Consider the following 16,099-nt stretch of genomic DNA (forward strand, 5'->3'; position numbering starts at 1 on the left):
AACTTGCACTGCAGTCAAGCAAGCCAAGCGGTTCAAGCCTCTCTGGTATGGAGGACGATGGCTGAAATATAGATACAGGGAAGCCTGGCAGATTGATTACATCACACTCCCACAAACCCGCCGAGGCAAGTGCCATGTGCTTACAATGGTGGAAGCAGCCACCAGGTGGCTGGAAACATATCCCACGCCCCATGCCACCACCCAGAACACTATCCTTGGCCTTGGAAAGAAAGTCTTGTGGTGACATGACACCCCAGAAAGAATTGAGTCAGACAACAGGACTCATTTCCAAAACAACCTCATAGACACATGGACCAAAGACCACGGCATCAAGTGGTAAATCACATCCCCTATCATGCACCAGCCTCTGGGAAAATCAAATGATACAATGGACAGTTAAAGACTACACTGAGAGCAATGGGTGGCAGGACATTCAAACATTGGGATACACATTTAGCAAAAGCCACCTGGCTAGTCACCACTAGAGGATCTGCCAATCTGGCGGGCCCTGACCAATCAAGACTTTTATGTACTGTAGAAAGGGGTAAATTCCCTGTAGTGCACATAAAAAATATGCTGGGGAAGACAGTCTGGGTTATTCCTGCCTCGGGCAAAGGCAAACACATCCGTGGGATTGCTTTTGCTCAAGGACCTGGGTGCACTTGGTGGATAATGCGGAAAGATGGGGAATTCCAATGTGTACCTCAAAGGGATTTGACTTTGGGTGAAAATAGTTCAGGTGGCCAAGAGGGTCAATGGCATCCTGGCTTGTATCAGAAATAGTGTGGCCAGCAGGACCAGGGAGGTGATAGTGCCCCTGTACTCGGCACTGGTGAGGCCACACCTTGAGTACTGTGTTCAGTTTTGGGCCCCTCACTACAAGAAGGACATTGAGGTACTAGAGCACGTCCAAAGAAGGACAACGAAGCTGGTGAAGGGTCTGGAGCACAAGTCTTACGAGGGGCAGCGGAGGGAGCTGGGGTTGTTTAGTTTGGAGAAGAGGAGGCTGAGGGGAGACCTTATTGCTCTCTACAACTACCTGAAAGAAGGTTGCAGCAAGGTGGGGGTCGGTCTCTTCTCCCAAGTAACAAGCGATAGGACAAGAGGAAGGGACCTGAAGTTGCGCCAGGGCAGATTTAGGTTGGATATTAGGAAGAACTTCTTCACTGAAAGGGTAGTCAGGCATTGGACCAGGCTGCCCAGGGAAGAGGTTGAATCTCCATCCCTGGCAGTATTTAAAAGACGGGTAGATGTGGTGCTTAGGGACATGGTTTAGTGGTGGACTTGGCAGTGCTAGGTTAATGGTTGGCCTTGATGATCTTAAGGGTCTTTTCCAACCTTAACGATTCTATGGTTCTATGATTCAATGAACTGAATTATATGTTAATTGTTATATAATACTCTATGTCATCACTACTATGGATGCTATATGCCATATCAATTGTATTACCGTAAGAATCACCCAAATTAATGAAGAATGAATTTTGGTGAAACCGAGCAAAGTGCAGCGATGATAGAACCAGACAAGTGCAGCAGTGATGGAACCAGAACTGGCTTCAGCATGCAACAATCCAACACCACACACTATCTCTCCTGCCCTGAAGGACTGTTATGACAGATGGAGCCCAAAGTCATGGACTAAATGAACTCAATAGACGTTTTAGAGGGATGGCCCATAGACTAAGGGAATGATATCTGCATGTATAGATCAAAAGACAGGAAAGGTGGTGGTGATTAATTGAGACGTATTGGAAAGTGTGAGACCTGGGCATGGCATAGATTGTATAGAATAAGGGGTGCATATTGTCCTAGTTTCAGCTGCGATAAAGTTAATTTTCTTCCTAGTAGCTGGTATAGTACTGTGTTTTGAATTTAGGATGAGAATAATGTTGATAACGTACTGATTTAGTTGTTGCTGAGCAGTGCTTACACAGTCAAGGATTTTTCAGCTTCTCATACTGCCCTGCTAGCACAAAGGCTGGAGCTGCACAAGAACCTGGGAGGGGACACAACCCAGACAGCTGACCCAAGATGGCCAAAGGGATATTCCATACCATATGATGTCATGCTGAACAAAAAAACTGGCGGGATTTGGCCAGGGGGGCGCGGCCACTGCTTGGACACTGGCTGGGTATCGGTCAGCGGGTGGTAAGAATTGTGCATCACTTGTTTTGTATATTCTTTTATCATTATTATTTTCCTTTTCTTTCCTGTCCTATTAAATTGTTTTTATCTCAACCCACGAGTTTTACCTTTTTTCCGATTCTCTACCCCATCCCACTGTGGGGGGAGTGAGCAAACGACTGCATGGTGTTTAGCTGCCTGCTGGGTTAAACCACGACAGTAACAAAGAAAATGTTAAAGCCAAATAATCAAAACAGGGCTTTAAGTTGTGAAATCACTATAATTAGGACAAATACACACCACTGCAGTGGATGTCTCTTTTTTCCCCTCAATTGTGCTTAATGAGATAAGATGGGCTTTTAGCTAAAGATAACATGGGATTGTTCAAAAATTCATTATTAATTAGCTGAGTATAACCAAAGATACATATATACTTGGAAGTTGGAAGAAGAATTTTGTTTTAAATATGATTATTAAATTTCAAAGTTTTATGACAAGAAGAAGAAACGTCCCAGTAATCCTTTTGCTCCATTGTGGTTAAAGGTAAAGACACAAAATTTTTCATTGTGGAGAAGAGCAGAAATAAACACAGTAGTGATCTGCCTTCCACAAATTTTATATTGTGAATATAAAGACACACTAAAGCAAATAACTTAGAATTTTGTAATAATCTGGAAGGTGTTTGTAAATAAGAGATGGAATTTTTTTGTAGTATTTGCAAATATGGCAGGGTGAATCAGACGAAGGAAACAGTTAAAGATTAATATTAGAAAACATTTTTTTCAGCGTTGTGGTCATATGGAGGATGAGACTTGAGTCTCTGAAAGGAAGCAAACACAGCTGGACCTTTCAAACTGAGCTCAGTAAAACAGCAGAGAATATATAGCGGGAACCAACACCTCACTGCCTCAAAGATAGGAGATATGACCACCCAGGTACAGAGGAGTGAGGCATACAAGCATGTAGCACCTATCTTGCCTCTATTATGCTTTATTTTCCAGCTCTTCCATATATTAAAAAAAAATGATAGGGAGTGGTGGTATTGTTGGTGTTTAATTCACTTAATTCAAAGTTTCATGGGTCTTCAAGTACAAGATTCATGTCTTTAGCCTTGCTAAGCTTTCCTCAGTTCAAAGCAGAATTTTGAACAATGTCAAAAATGTTTTTATAATAACTTTATGGTGATCTAATCTCCAAGGCTATCTTAGTCCTAGAATATGTCAGATTATCTTTGTGGGTTGCTCTGATTCATGTGAGCTTGGAAAGGTACCATTATGCCAGCCTTGGCTGGCAGGAGCTCAGCCATATCACCTCTCAACATGCCCCTTATTATCAGGAGATCAGGAGCTGGAAAGGAATAAGCCTGTAGATGGCTAAGTGGCTGTCTGCCATATAGCTAAGCTAGGAAAAGGAGAACAAGAATAACCTTCGGTCCACAATTCAGGCACACTGCGCAAGTCCTGTTCCCCAGCATTTTGCAACCTACTTTGCCTTTTAAACTCGTGGAAAGAGATTGTGAAGCTGCCATAATGTCAGATCAGAAGTCTGTAGTCCTTTAATAACAAAACGGTCTGACTCTCTACACTTAGAGAAAAAGGGCTTTACCAGGTCAGATCAAAAATAGTGGAATCTTGGATTCATTCTATTACAGTGGGCAATAGTAAAAACATTAGAGAAGAGAATAGAAAAAGGAGATCCAATAGCAATAATTTGCCCAGGTGTTCAAAGCAACAAACTGCCCAACAGAGAATCAAGCCCTGAATTCTCATAATGAGGTTAAACAAAAACCTCCACGCTGGGCATTCAGACCCTACATAGGAGTCAGATGTTTTTTTAAATACTAAGGCAGTGGGATTCAGACTTTGAAATGGACCCAAGAGAACTGTAAGACATTTGACAACCAGGAACTATGGTTGCAGTTTAGCCCATGTGCTTAAAATTAATGTGCACTGTTATTTACCGAATAGCCCATCACTGTATGCAGATGTTTACAACAGGTAAGACATGCCAACAAATTACCAGACTGTCTCTTAGGGGGACATTCCAGTAATTTCTGATTTTTGTGTTTGCTTCAGCCTTTCCAAAGTCTTCCATGCATATTCCTCCTTTTCCTCCTCTTTCTTTCATATCCCTTTTAGTAACTTTTGAATGCAATTTCCTGAAATATCATATTCATTACCACCTCTGGGTAATTCCTCCTGTGACAATCCATTGTGTATATAACTTAGGACTTTACATTTTTCATATTTGTTGCAGTCCTCGTACTATTCACTTATCAATGCTGGATGCACCAACCCACTTGTTCACTACAGACCTGAGTGACTACAAAAGCCCCATTTTCTTCGGTGAGGGGAGGGAATTGGAGTGATGCTGTTCTAGCTATTACACAGGGGAGGGCTTCCTTTGTCTCAAGAGAAGTAAAGTAAGATGGAATGAGAAGTGCATTACAAATTCACTCTATGGGAGACAAACTGACTTAGCAAATAAAGATTTTCATCTCTAAGTCACCAGTTCAAGGTCAGATTCTGGTGCATGTCAATAGGGACTTAAAAGCTTTACCACCCTGTGTCTGCTCTGCAGTTTCAAATTTAAAGAAATGACTGTCTCAGGCTAGTTTCTCATAAACACCACCACTGCTGTCACTGCTAATTGGGCACTTGCTGGAAGCATTGGCAGAGAGGCAAAAAGACGGAATGAGCCATTGACATTGAATTCACCTCTCATTGCTACGTGTTCAATGAGGCTCTTTGCTGCTGGCTCTGTGCTGGCTGTGTGTCCGGTAAAGATAGATCTAGCAGAGTCTCTTTCTGCCTTCTTATCTTGCTCTGGCAACCCATCTCTTTAAAAACTGTGTCTGCCTTTTATAGCTAACGTATCATTGTCACTTAACATAATTTTGAAGGAGGTAATCATCAAAGAGTAATGGGCAGGAGCTATGGCGAAATTTTGGCTTAATGTCAAGAAAAACTTTTTGAGAACAATATACTGCGTTTTGACCAACCTGTGTCTGACACAATCTGGCTGACTCAAACTCTAGACATATCCCAAAATATCTAAGGCTTGAAATAAAATAGTAACACAGCTTTTTGAAGCAAGGCCTAGTCCCATAAACTATATGAATAAAGATGAACTTCTGTACCATGTTCTGAAGTGTAACTATCCCCCAGGAGCAGTCTTCTCTATCTGCTGTTTTTCTCTAATTACAATCCAACCCTATCAGCTCTCTCATAAAAAAAAAAGAAAAAAAGAAAAAAAAACCCTGAGTCCCCCTAAACTCAAAAAACCAGATCCACTTTTCATTTTATTATGAAAATCACTACATATTACATTTTTCATATTAAAGGCAGAAGCAAATTCAGACTCTTTCAGAATTCAGGATTGCTCAGAACACCTCTGAAGCTTTAAAATTCTATATACTCTATTGGTAAAAGAACTTATTTTTACAAACACTTTTATTACTCAGTGAAATTAATTCCTCAGGACAGACAAAATCCTAAGTATCCAAGGTTCAAAGTCACATTTTAACCTTAAGGTTTCTGATTATTCATCACTATATCAGTTTCTTTTTTAATATATGCGGAAAAATTGCTAACCAAATATCAAGACAACTTTCTGAGTAAAGGGCTTTCTAGACCAGCCAACAGAAAATAGAAATGGTAGGAAAGCATCTTGTGTTCTCAGGTCCCATGCCCTTGCATTTGAGAAGACATCTCACTCAACTGCAATCTTCACATCCTTTGTTTTTTTTTCACACAGAGACTCCTGAGTATGATCTGCTCTGACTTCTGCTTTGTGGGAGGTGGGCTGGAGGGAGAAATCAACAAAGAGTGGAGGATTTTTGTTAGGAAGGAGAATCAAGGAAATGTTTACTTTGTGACTTCCAGAGGGTTTTAAAAAGGACTTCAGCACCAAGTTGCCCAAGACTGTATGGACTAAGGAGTTGACCAAGACTCAATCTGCTAAACTGGTATGAACAATTTGCTGCCTTCAGCTTTCAATCTGTCTTGGCCAGAGACAAATGGGGCAGAAGAATAAATGTGTGTCAAACTCATGTGTACATCTGACAGTTCAGTTTATTAGTTTAGGGCAATGGAGGTGGCCTTGCAGTTATACATCACCCTGTAGATGACAATGGCTGAGGAGTCAGGACATATCTTGTTCTGCCAGCCCTGAGAAGCTATGTCAATTATCAACAGAGAGACAGGGCAGACCACTTACTTACAAAAAAGTTCTTGACCTCTCCATAGCAGTCATTTATTCTGTCAGGCTGCAACTGAACTGGGTTTTTGAAGGTATATTTTGAGTTTAGGCATCTTTATGGTATTTACACTTGCATGCTTAAGTTCTTGTCCAGAGCTAAATCCTTTTCGGGGTCTTACTTTCCTCGTACATCACCAGGTACTTATGCGAGGTGTTATTTCAAACACAAGCTAGTTTGCTGCAGCCACTTGTGTCTGTATAGTAGTATATATATACACTATATATATATAGTGGCTATAAATAGCCACTTCTGTCTATATAGTAGTGTGTGTGTGTGTATATACATAGTATACTATACATAGTATACTATATAGGTATAGTATATATTCTACTGGATGGATTTTTGTTGATCATGGGATAAACACAAATTTTCTGATAATTTCTTAAACTGACACTGCTTTTTCTGTATTTATTGGCATGTAGCAGGTTCATGGATCTGTTCCATTGTTGTAGCTGTGTCTAGAGTAAACAGCAGCTAATGCACTCTGGGTATATAATACAGGAGAAAAACAAGAGGTTAATTTATATTGAACTTGGGACTATGCCATGAGTATGAATTTGGCATCCTGTCTCACACAGCAAGAAAGAATAGTTTTTCTTCTGAGATTAATTGTCAAAATCCAAGAAGGAGGTCATTCCTGTACAGAAGCCAAAGAGGTGCTACGCAAGTTGTAGATCCTTTATTAAAATCATAAACTTTTCCTCTTCAGTCATGGTAGGAAAATTTCTTAGAGTTTGACCTAGCTTCACATTGCTTCTTTTCCTTGGTTTGTGGTCAACATCTAGAATTCAGTGTCACAGGAATTCAGCAAATCTTATATAGTGGGGGAATTTTTAAATGCTGCATTATGTGGGCTGACGGAGGCAATCATCTTCCTCAGCAGCTTCATACACCAGTAACATACTCCACTGAGACCAGTAATAGTATAGTCTCAATTACTCAATGTATTCTAAAGCAGAAATAAGTTGTCCTGAAAAGTGATTTTGAGAATGGAACATAATTTTGGTAATTCTAAAAAAATGTTAAAATATGATCAATTTTGAGTTAGTGTAGGTTCACATTATTAATCACTGGATAGCAGGAATGAACTGTTAATAAATACAGCAGATACTTAAGTTGTTTGCATAAGGACTAGATTTCCACTGTGGTTAAAACTATGTTCTCAAAATTTTGATACTTGAAAACACCTTTTTTCTCAAGTTGGCAGCACCCAGCAGATCTCTTTCCCAGCACCTCTGGAGAGCAGCCTTATGGAGAACTGTCTGCCCTACCACATAGTGTCTGCCCTCAGCTCTGTTGGCTGTTCCCTCCTGTCAGGACTGGGTGAGCAGAGGGCTCCAGCGTCCTCTGCACCTTTTGGCTGTTCTTGCAGGGTGCTGGTGTGTTATAGGCATCCAGAGGAAATTTTTGGTTCATGTGATATATCACATAGTGATGTCCTTTCCATGAGCAGTACTGCATCAAAGTTAGTCTTGTTACTAATAAGTTCACGATTTTATAACATTTAATACAAGTATTTTATCACAAAACCTTGTAAAATATATTTTTCCTCCCTTCTGAAAGAGTCAGATATTACTCTCCTTATTTAATAATGAAGAAGAGATTTTGACATAGTAAATCAGTGTCAGAGAAGATGGAAGCCCTGAATACTAGAGTCTAATTTTCTGCTCGAAACCGTCTCTCAGACTGGTTTGCATTAGAAGAGCTAAAGACTTTTCTCTGTTTTGACAGGGCATGCTCACTTAACCTGCAGTACAAGTGAAGTGACAGTCGGATCACTCTTCAGTGTGAATATTAATGAGAACATTCGTAATAATCCTTCCCTTTGACAGTGGAACAGGAGCTAAAGTCCAACAACAGGATCAAGCAGGGTGGCATGGTACATACATCAAACCATCTGGCTAATGCATAGCTCAAGGAAATGAGCCAAAACATTTCAGTCAAAACTCTTCACTGGAACAGTAATAACCCATGAGTCCCTTTTTCCTAAAAACCCTGGAGGCAGAACAAAATGTCCTGTCAAAATGCATCAGTGCAGTAGAGCAAGAAAAACAAAAACTTCAGACAGCGCATATGACCATGTGAAAGTGTTTATATATTTCACAAAGAATTTTTTTCTACTCTTTGTTTCTCTCCCTCTCCCTCCCCTGCCCTCTGTGCTTTCCACCTTCACACACAGACTACATCTGGCTCTAACAGCTCCTTAATTTATTCAATTAAATCTATGTTTCATTTAAAGACACTGTTTGTTCCGAAACTTTTTCTTTTTACGCTTTGCATGTTTGTTCGCTGCTGTGTAAGTAACTCAGTTGCTGAACTGACTCCTGTTATTTCCCTCATCTGCTGGGAAGAAAAAGGCAGGTTTTCTAAAGATTTATCTGCTCAGGACATCTTCCTGGATCTTGAGGCTTAAATGCAAATCCAGCTACTTTTTGAAAATGTTCTCTGCTGATGATAAAAGTGGTTCCTCAGTACTGATATTGGTCATGATATTGGTACATCTCTGGTAGAGGAAACGTTCTTGGTGTTAATAAGTGAGGTTCCTCTGGCAGCCTTAGTCAAATCGCCATGGTCTGAATAGCCCAGATAATGAGTCACCAGCCTGTTCCAAGATGCAGTGCCACTGGACACATTGTTGGGGTGATAGGAGGAGATAGATGGAGGCCAGCAGCTTCCAGAGCTTCCAGTGTGGTACTAAAGCCCCTAAAAATGCTAAATGTACAACTTTACATATAGACCTCAGTGTTCATTAATGCATAGTAGTGTTTTCACTTTGCAAATAGGACACATTCAGTGGCTTTTTAACATGTTAAGTGACAGAGGCCAAAAGAGGACATACTGGACTTTCATTGCTGAAAATCTAATCATAGAGAATGAACTTGCAAATTTCAGTCTTTCTCCATTGATCACTGCCATGTACAGACTGGCACATTGAAATGGCATAGCAGGTTAAGACAGAAGTATTCTGAAGGAATTTTATTATGAGTGTTCAAGATTAGAACAGCCAATGCAGGTCAAAGTCAGGGTGGTGGTGCATGGACAAAGCATGCCGAGAGGAAAATCTGAATATCCAGATTGTACCTGAAATGGGAAAGGATAAAGCCAAATTTTTAACTTTCAAACACAAAGTCCTGGTGCCAGTGGGATTTTTGCAGTATTGTTATCTCTGTTAAGTTTTAGGAGCAAAGGGTGTAACCTGGAAAAGTTTCCGAGCCAGGCATATCACTGCACAACTAATTGCCATATGCTGCTGTAAGATGCAAGAGAGACTTACCTGGGACCTGCAATGACCCATCCAGCCATATTAAAAATATCTAATATCTAAAGGGAGACTGAGTACTGATTTGGGAGCCATGGAGTTCCCACTTAGGTGAATTTGTTTATAGAGACAGATGATTTAATATTTTGCTGGAATTGGTCTGTGAGAACAACTTTTTCTGAAAAAGAGAAGTATCCATAAGATTTTCATACCATTAAAACAAAATTCTACTGGTGAAAAGCTAGGAATGCATTCTGCACACATTTTAAAGAATGGTTTTGATTTTTAACATAAAATACCTGAAATATGAGTGGTTTGTTTAAAAACAGAAGTGGTTTCAGAGTTCATTGAAGTATTTTTATTGTTGAAATATCTCAAGCAGTTTTGCAAAACAACTACAAAGCAGAGATATTTGTTTGAAGGAATTTTCTATCCACTAAACGTTCCTGAGCTGAAATCTAGTGGTATTGAAAAGATCAAAGATCTTTGTGTTCTGGATGAAATCTATTTAATATTGCATTTACAAAGTTAGGGCTTTCCTTCTTATACTTAACCAAAGCCTTCATGAGAACTGTTGTGTTTCCAGGACAGTTCATGTTGTTTGTAGCTAAAAACTGCAAGTTCAGAAAAAAGTGGGAGGTTTTGGGCAGCTTTTTCAAGAGTTCTTACCCTTGTTCATTTTTTTTTTTTTTTTAACAGTAAAGTAGAAGTAACTTTAGATTGAAAGCGTACAGCTCCTCTTTATACAGGGAAAATATAAGGTTGTCTATCTCACGTTTTAGAATTTTATAAGTTGATACATGATGAGACAGTGGTTCAGCAACCTAATATCTAGAATCGCAAACCTTGTCTTTTTTGATGTTATTTATTAACCATGTTGCCTACTATGACTTTAAACAGCCTTGTTTAGCATCTTATTATCCAATACTGGATTAGTACTGCTAATAATGTTGCCACTAGGGCTACTACTACTACTATTTTGGAAACACCAGCAGTGTGCAGTTGAAATCAGAGTGTTCTTTTCTTGGGAGTTCAGCACAAACAGCCAAATTCCCCAAAAAGGTCATATAAATGAAAACTAAGAGTAGACCACATATCATTAACACAAAGTGCTGCAACTTCACTTCTGTTGTTCATGTAGTGAACAACTTTCTCAAATGGAACTAGAAACCCCACACTTTACCTGAAGAATCTTTAAAGAAAAATCACTATCCCCAGCCTAGCATGTATTTTATGTTTTGTATCCTCCAGTTCCTCTCAAATGGACATTTATAATGAATTGCAGTGAAATGTTTGAAAAGGCTCCTATTATCACTTTTATTCTATTTCACTACATCTTCTTTTTTATCCTGTTCACTAAACTCTTATGTGTACGCTCCAGATTAATCATAATTTCATGTCTAGTCTGAAGAAAATATTTAACAGGCTTTTGCAATCTGTGTCAGGATCAGATTTTCTAATTCTGACAGTGTTTCAGAAAAAGAAAATACGTGTTGTGAGAAAAATATAACTACTATTCAGCCACTAAAAATGCCAGTCTATCCCTATCATTTTCATACTGAAAAAACTTTAAAATTATTGTAAAAATAGTTTCTGTTAACTAGTGAATACATGAAGATAGTCTAGAAACAAGATCACCATATAATGATCCTATATGGACAAGCGTCAGCATTTTCATAAATTAATTGCTGACATGATTAAATTTTTGTAATTCTGAAACTATTCTGGCAAATGAAGAAAAGTGCTGGAAAATATTTAATTCACAGCCTTCAAAATAAAATTATGACCTTTCTATATCATATATTTCTCTGTTATGAAGTATTTGAGTGAGGAAATTTACCTTTTTATTGTCATATTGTATTAATTTGTATATAGAAGAATGTATTCCAAAGTGAAAATTAATAATATCTGCTGCAAATAATGATGGATTACCAAAGTTCAAACTGTTTGAGACTAGCATAATTTTTATGCTTTATTCATATAAACTCACAGTGGTTTTTTGAACATAATCAAGCTGAAATCAGATCAATTCTATCAGATAATGTTGATATTTGCATGGTTTTAAAGTATTAGTGGGTGCAGAGAACGAGTTGTTCTATGAACAATGCAATTAATGAAATTGAAATTCAGGATTTATGTTCTACGTCCCTACACAGCCCCTCACTGCAACACTCTCAGTTTCTTCCTTGTCCCTTTCCCCAGGCTTTCAAAATCTCATGAATACCCTATAAGCAGTAGACAGGGACAAACATTAGGGAAAAACCCTTGATTTTTTACTTGCATTTATGCTGATGGACTGGCATATATTGCAATGCATACATTGCCTGTTTAGTTAAATGTCCAGACAGAGAACATATACGTATAGCTGTAAAACTTGTGCATCCGCTTTTTCTACACCAGAAGCACTAACCCTTCTCCTGTCATGTTGCAAGTTGTAGCCAAATTGCTTGCAAATGACTATAGCAGAGAGATGGATAGAGAGAACAATTGCGAAGGTTTATTTCCTTGCTAAATATTTTCTGACTCAAAAAAGAAGCTGATATATTAATTACAAAACACAAAACTTTTATCTTACCTACTATGATTTTAGCTATGGGCAAATAATGAAAATAGCGCTGTTTAATTCTTTTCTGTTGCAACCAAGTGACATATATGAATGACTATAGATAAAAGTGTCACATTTTTGCTGTTTCTGCTGTAATTACCACCTATACAGAAAATCTATGTTCTCACACTTATTAGTCACAGGTAAAGTTTCAAGGCTGTTGTCCTCTCTGTTTACAGTAGAATTATTTCATGTGTTTCTTATTCCTGACAATCTAACATTAGATATAGATAAACTGCTTTTACATAGAGTAAATATTTTGTAACTAGTGCTGTTCTTAGTAATTCATTAACATTTTTTAAGCTACCCATCTGAAAAGTTCTTTCTTTGTTTTGAGGAGTGAGCCTTGACTTGATGCACTACCATAAAACCAATCATTATGTATGTTTTGGATGTATGTAAACCAATTCAGAATTCATCAGTCAAGAATCAAGCTTAGATTAGGATGATGCTATCTTTTCTGTACTCACAGCAGACCAATAGATAGTAGTGTTATGGCCAATATAGCTGATATTTATTCCTGATAAATACAAGAGATGAAATTGCCTTTAGGCATTAAGAAAATCATCATATAGATAATAACCATATATAGGGTAATCCCAGTTGCAGTTGCTTTGGAAAAACTGGATTGATTCTTTTTGCATTTTGTTATTGGTTTGAGTCATGTCTTCTGGAGTTTGTAAAATGATTAGGAGCTTTTGATTTTAAAGCTGTTGTATAAATGCGAACTACTGTTATTTCTTTTTTTTCTTAATTAAAAAACAGGTTCTTGGGTACACTGAGAACAAGATTTAATCAGCAGTTACATTACTTGTGTGACTGATTGATTCAGCTTTCATCTTACTCATGCAGTGAATGAAATAATGGATGTCTCTCAAAATAGGGAATGGAAAGATACCTACAGAATCAGTGAAAGAAATAGGATACAATTTCTTAAAGGAAAGATTGCCACCCTACCTTCTCATACTGATGTCTATCCCACACTGCCTGCAGTTTGACTATCCTCAGACAGAGCTAACTTACTTTCCTGAATCTCCCTTTGAAAGTATTCCCTAAGAGAGCGATCTTTATTCTCTGGCAGTAGTGATATCTTTTAAAGTAGTCTGTGCCTCTGCAAATTTATAGACTCAATCAACAATGTAGCTCTACTATAGGATGAGGCATTATCATCATATATCTGAAGAAATGTCTACACATCTTTCACAGAAAAAAGTGTCTGCCTATGGTTAGAGCCAGATAGTTACTGTTTGAGTGTCAGTGGGCAGGTGCTGGTAGTCAGTCCTCTGCGTGGGCACAATGATATTGGGATGCTCAGTCCATCAGTCTTGGATGTTCCCCTGCCAGCCAAAGAAAGCACCAATCTTCCCCTGCTCCTTCTGTCCATGGAAGCAGGTCTGACTTGTGTGGCATGCTCAGAACCACAGCTTTGGTTTATTGTCTTTATTTAAACCAATGGGAAATGAAGAAAAGCTGAATGGCCAGATCTTATTTGCATATTAGTTATAACACAGTTAGAGCTTTTCTTGGTTTAAAAGTCTAAGATTTAAAGCCGAGTTGAGGCACTGTTTTTTGTTCTGGTGAGAACAATGTAGAACTTCATAGAACATTGGGTCTTCCCTGAAGCTGCTGAAGGACATGACTCTTCCACCAGATGACTTGACTGAGTTTTGGAAGGGAGCGTTGATGTCTAGTGAACTGCAAATGCAAAATGGTTACCGATGAGAGCACACTAATAATGAAAAATAGCAACTAGTGAGGCTATGGAACAACAATGTTGAGCAGAAATGTCAGTAGATTTGCCCTATAAATAAACATTAGGATTTTTTAGAGGGCTTGCTAATAGTGTTTTCTGAAACTGCACATCAGTTTAGGACAAAAGACTGATGGGCTGAACAGTTAGACTACTTTGACCCAAAGAATCCAGCTTTAGATGTAGCTGCTGTTTTAGAAAATAAAGAAACTGGAGGTCAATAGCCTGATGGCCCTTGATAGGTACAACAAATACCATAAATCTTTCAGTGGAAACCAACTCCTTTTCCATAGAAAAACTTGATGCATATCCTTTTGAACTACAGTTTTGCCTAAAACTATTCAAAATATTGTACAAAATAATCAGAATCTTGCTCACAAAAAATTTTCCTCACATCTCTTTCCAGTTATTTACAATTACCTTTCAACACCTGTGACCTAAGGCAATTTTTTCTTGTAGCTTCAAACCTGAAACAAAAGATTTTGAGCTACAATTTCTGTATTGGTATTACACACTGTTATTACACAAAACAACTGTATCTCTATGGCACTTGTTTGAACTAAATCACTTTATTATCTTTCATAATTGACTGGCCTTATTATTGTCATTGGTCTGGAAATGTAAGTGAATTTGTCTGGCCTGTCAGTATCAATATAAGATATTTGTCTGTATCAGGAAGAGGTGGAGAAAGAAAAGGGAACCTAAGTGAAAATTCCAAGTTGGTCCAGTAGTTCTTATTTTCTTTCATTTTTTTTTCTTTTTGCTTTTTTTTAAGTTCTGTCTGATTTTTTTTTTAAGCCACATAATACAAAGAAGAATAAGAAACAGGTTTTTTTTAATTTTTTTCCCTAAAAGTACAGGTTCTGGAATATATGAAGCTTTGTGAATTTTTATCAGTTTTATTGAGTTTATCATATCAAAAAGAAAAAATGGTGAAGTTTCAGTATGTCTAAACGTTTTGAACAAAGATTTTTTTTTTTTTAAATTTGAAATTCTCTTATGTTTATTTTCACTTCTTTAATCCTGGAATCCCAGTGTAACGTTTTTATTTTTTACATAAACAAAATTTTTAACTGGATATATAATGAAAACTTTTGACTTTTTGTTTCACCAAAATTTTTCCATAACACTATTTCAGTTTAGCTATTTTTTCTTTTTTTTTTCTTAGCCACTCTTTAATCAGGATAATTTATTAATCACACAGCTCTTGTGAAAGAGGGGTAGATGGCTTGACTGCAACTTGGTTTTCTTTTATTTTAAGACTTTGCACGTGTACTGGCTTAATCACCCTTTTCATGCAGTATACAGATTCATAACTTTAATCAAAACAAATTATGAAATGAGGACATGAAAATCATGACAAATCTGGGTCCTTCAGGCACAATGGCTGGGGTATAATACAACAACCTTCCTGCTGTGCAAGTGTTACATATTTTACATAAAATATGTACTGTTTATTTTACCTGTGGTATATGGCTTTGATATCACTACCTCATCAATAGTCCCAACTGATGGGTAAAACCAGCCTGTCATGCAGTCATTTTGGCTGGTCAGGTACTACATAACACAAACTGTTTAAAATAATTCCAAACCAAATAACCAATGGATCCTCCCAACGTCAAACCTTCCTGATTGAGACTGTCCTTTCTATTCTTCATAAGAGTTTTATTCCCTACCAGAAGAGAGTCACCTACTCTGACCTTCACCAAAGGGCACATCCATGACCTTTAGCCTGCCCTCAAAACACAGTTTTGGAAAAGAAGAAAAAAGTAATCTTCTTCCCAGGTTTCCACCATTGCTTTGACAATCTCCTTGAGTTCTAGGGCATTGGAAAATTGCTGAGAGGTTGAAATATGGATAACAAAATAGTATGAGAAAGGTGATTTTTTAGGACAATACTATGTATAATTGATTAAAAAACTATTCCAGATGTGCAAATTGCTCTACAAACTCTGTTCTTCTGTAGCTAACTATTGCCCTACCTGCTTGCTAATCTCAGGCTTTCAAGTTCCAAAGACATGTAGTCAGAAAAACACACAGCATGCCGCTAGACACTTACCAGCTATCAAAGCAGACCTGGTAACTCCTCCAAAGAGCTTT

Source organism: Nipponia nippon, unplaced genomic scaffold, assembly GCF_047370975.1.
Source record: "Nipponia nippon isolate SJK-2023a ecotype South Korea unplaced genomic scaffold, ASM4737097v1 scaffold_11, whole genome shotgun sequence".
NCBI classification, from domain to species: Eukaryota; Metazoa; Chordata; class Aves; order Pelecaniformes; family Threskiornithidae; genus Nipponia; species Nipponia nippon.